General features: G+C 41.8%; 1 long non-coding RNA gene across 1 annotated transcript; it reads left to right on the top strand.

Moving 5' to 3' along the window:
- The first annotated feature begins 1,106 nt into the window (after positions 1 to 1,106).
- LOC120603841 (uncharacterized) lies at positions 1,107 to 2,572 on the top strand. The gene is made up of 2 exons (XR_005653190.1): positions 1,107 to 1,742; positions 2,220 to 2,572. It is a non-coding gene; the product is annotated as an uncharacterized LOC120603841 (long non-coding RNA).
- Positions 2,573 to 4,214: the final 1,642 nt, after the last annotated feature.

The following is a 4,214-nucleotide window of genomic DNA, read 5'->3' as shown; positions in this document are numbered from 1 at the left end:
TCCCAAATAAATGACCTGCATCCGCGTTCTTATCTCAGGGTCTGTGTCTAAGGCACAAACGTCTGTGTCCCGCTGAGGCAGAAAAACCTAGCTCAAGCCAAGGAGTTTAATGGAGGGAAATTAACAGAGGCCCTAGTTTGAAAGATGCTGGAAGAGCTGACAAGGCAAACGTGTGACGAGGAAGCCATGCAGAGATTAGACCCAGAAAGAAGCCACAGCCACCATTAGGGCCAGACAGACAAGGAAGAGGCACCAGAGCCAGGGACCCCTGTGAGACTCACCGTGTGGGGGTGGGGAGGCGGCCTGAGGGCAGCTGGGACCAGAAGGGCCTCTCCTGAAGCACTGGCTTTCTGCTAATGAGAGGATGCAGGAAACATCTTGCTGCCAGTGCCTTCCCTGGCTGAACCGAACCAGAAGCCAGTTGGCAAGGGAATCCGGGTAATGCAGTCTGAAGGAAGACATGGAAAGAGGCGCTAAGAGCTCATTCGGAAGCCCTGCTTTGAGAGAAAAGAAAATCGGGGGGCAACTTTGAGGGGGGCCCCATCCCCACCCTGGATCTAAACAAACGAACATGTATATTATGGTACCAGTGACAACCCTGTCACTTCCTTTATCTTCAGAACAGAGAGTGGTTAGGAACACGGGCTCTTGGTTGAAAAGGCCTTGGCCGGAGTCCCAAATCACCTAACATCTTCAAGCTTTGCTTTTACATCCATAAAATGGAGGTGATCGTGGCATCTACCTCCTGGGGTTGCTATGGAGACTTAATGATACGTTCCACGCGAGGCGGTTAGCACTGTGCCCGGCACACAGTAAGTGCCTAATAAATGTTCGTGCCTATCGGAACGTTTGGAGATTCGACTCCTCTTTGACTATCTGGCGGCCCATTAAAATTCCTGTTCAGACTTGTTTCTTCTCCTCTTCACCACCCCAAACCCCCAACTCCAATGTCTAGAATCTGCCTCTGGTCTCTATTTCATTGCTTTAAAAAATTCTTTCCACTTTCACAGAAGTTCTGCCAGAGCTGAAGGAGGAACGGCCTTCTCCTCCTTCTTGGCTCCCAACCCTCTCTCCAGCCCCACCCCCGCCCTCCTCTGGCCGGCCCGGTTGTTCACAAGTAGCTTAGCAGTTCTGAGGATACAAAAACAGGAAATTATGCACCACCAGTCCTGACTAAGGCTAAAAACTCATGTGCAAACCCTTCATCATACAGATTTCTTCAGCTCTCAAAATCCAGGGCCTTGAAAAATCAGGTCCCCTCGCCAAGATTCTGGATTTGCTTAATCATTTCCTTTGAAAATGTTTAACCTCTTTAACCGCGGGGAAGAAATGGTGAGAAAGAGGGAGGCGGGAGTCGAAAATGTTTTAAGTCAACCACAAGACAGGACAGGAAGTTATGGAAATGAGGGGAGGGGACATTTTTCTTTAATCCCTCAGTGTCACAGCGGCCTAAGAGAGCAATTCTGGAAAAAATGACCATTCTAGGATATTCTTCTGTTGAGACTGACCCAGAAGGAAATTCACAGCCTTCTTCATTCTGTGGCTTAATAGAGAAAATTAGAGCCGAGAAGGGTCAGTTCTCATCTGACCCTTTATTTGACTCAGGCGGCAAACATTTGCTGAGTCCCTACTCAGCCCCTGTACTAAGATGGGCCCCCAAACAGGCGAAATGACTTTCCTGCTTTTTCAATGCCAAGTTACAATCCCTACAGGAGGCTGCCTACCGTGAGACTCCTAAGTGGGTGAGCCTAAGTTGTATCCTTAAATTCCCTGAAAGACAATAAGTGGCTTCTTTTGCCTCTCCTTCTCACTTTCTGAGCTTTCTCTGGCAAACCAGAGCCATGCGCTCGATTAATCCTTAGGGTAGGTCATTGTCGTTAGCAGAGATTTTTATCTGGAACTGGGGACCAACCCATTAATCTAACATATAAGATGAGATGAGATGGAATAGGATATCTCATGATGTCTTATAGATAATATGGTCAATATTAATTACCGAAAGGCTAGTTTAGATTATGAATATGTGTATTTAGATTCAAGATTGAACCCTTATTATGTTTTATTATCAGAGAAGTTTGAATACTCTGGATTTGAGTGAAGTTTAGTGGTTAAAAGCGTGAGCTCTGGAGTCCACTGGTGTGAATTCAAACCTCAGTAAGCGCACTAGCTGTGTGAGACTGGACAAGTCGGTTAATCTCTCTGAATCTCGGTTTCTTCAGGGAAGCACAACGCAATGAAGAGAGATATAAAATGCGATACCGGAGATCACCCTGTCTGACGCTCGGGGCCACTTACTTTCAGAAAGTGCCATTCTATCCTCTATTCCTTTTCTTTGGCCCTAGACCATGTTAATCTTGTGGAGAAAACCAAAATCACTTACTATGTAAATCTTTTCTCTGGAAAACTGGCCATATAGCTGATTTCAGACCATCTTGCCTACGGGGAACGGCAGCAAAAGCTAGATGAAACGAATCGGTCTAAAGGCCTCATGGAACAGAGACACGATGCTTCGCTTCACTGGAGAACAGGCAGAGTGGCAGTGGACTTTTCAGCAGAACGGATGAAAGCCAGGAAAAAAAAAAGGGAGGGGAATGAAAGAAAATCACATCCAACCTATAATTCCACACTCAGTAAAAAATATCTATCAGAATCGAAGATGAAATAAGTACATTTCAGACAACTGGAAACATTACTAACAGACTCGAACTAAACAAAACGCTAAAGAACGTTCTTTAGAGAGGAAGAACATGATCTCAGATGGAACAAGAAAAATTTAGGAAAGAATGAAGAGCAGCAGAAGGGTGAATGTGTTAGGAAATTTCAATAAATATTGACGGTATTACAAGATAATAATAATGTCTAGTGGGGTTTAAAATATATGTGTAATTAAAATATGTGACAGCAATGCCACAAAATGGAGGCAAGAAGAAAAGGAAGTCGACCGTATCCTAAGTTCCTTGCATTGTTGAGCAGTAGTAAAAACACTAATTTTATTAGCTTTCATTAATTTATGATCATACTTGTACTCTATAAGGTAATTTTAAGAGGAAAGAAATGTAAAAATAATAAGCTAATAGAAAGGACAATAGACTGACCTAAAAAAATCATAAAGGAGAGAAAAGAGAGCTCATAACAGATGAAACTAATTGAAAACAGCTAATAATGCATTAGTATTGTGTTAGTAATTGGTTAGTAATTACATTAAATATAAATGGACAAAATACTCCAACGAAAAGACGGATTGTCATATTATATGACAAAAAACAACAATTATATTCTTCCAAGAGGCAGACCTTAAATATAAGCATACAAAAAGAATAAAAATAAAAGAATGGGAAAAGATATTGCATGCACACACTAATCAAAACGAAGTTGATTAGTTATTCTAGTGCCAAATGAAGTGGATTTTAAGGTAAGAAGCAATATAATCGATGAGATATTTTATAACAAAAAGGGTCAATCCCACCAGAAAAATAGAACAATTCTAAATCTACACACACTTGCTAATATAGCCTCGATATATATAAAGCAGATACTACCAAATCTTAAAGGAGAAATAAAGACATCCCCCATCATATTTATGAGCATCAACATTTCTCTATCAGCAATTAACCAACAAACCAACAAAAATAAATCAGCAGGACTAGAAAAATTTTGCCAACACTCTTTACGCACTTGACTTCATTGATCTTTATAGAACAAAGCAACCAAAAAGTGCAGAATATATATTCTTTTTCAGGGGTACTTGGAATATTTACCAAAATTGGCATGTGCCAGGCTATAGAGAATGTTTCAAATTTAGAAGATGGGGTGGGCAGGGTTTGCTGTCGGATTGAATGCGAAGATGAGAGAAAGAAGGGTCAAGGTTGATGATGAAGGACTCAGTGCCCTGAAGTCAGGAGTGGCTGGTGCATGCTGCACAGTTAGCATTTTGGAGAGACAGGTGTGAGCGTGTGTGTGTGAGAGAGATAAGGTAGTGAGGAGTGTTTATATGTGTGAGCCAAACGAGGAGTGAACCTGTGCCCAAATGAACATGAAGTAATAATTCAAACTCGGTTTCTGAAATATTCCCAGCGTGAAATAATTTATATAACATGATATAATATTATAGTATAATTAGGTCATCTACATTCCCCCTATGTGTCTTATAAACTACAGGATTATAATTTGCATGGCTTCAGGGTTACCTCAGGTGTCAAGGTGCATGCCTTGGC

The sequence above is a fragment of the Pteropus medius genome, unplaced genomic scaffold (assembly GCF_902729225.1).
Source record: "Pteropus medius unplaced genomic scaffold, Ma_sr-lr_union100, whole genome shotgun sequence".
NCBI lineage: Eukaryota > Metazoa > Chordata > Mammalia > Chiroptera > Pteropodidae > Pteropus > Pteropus medius.
This window is presented reverse-complemented; position numbering and strand designations above follow the sequence as displayed.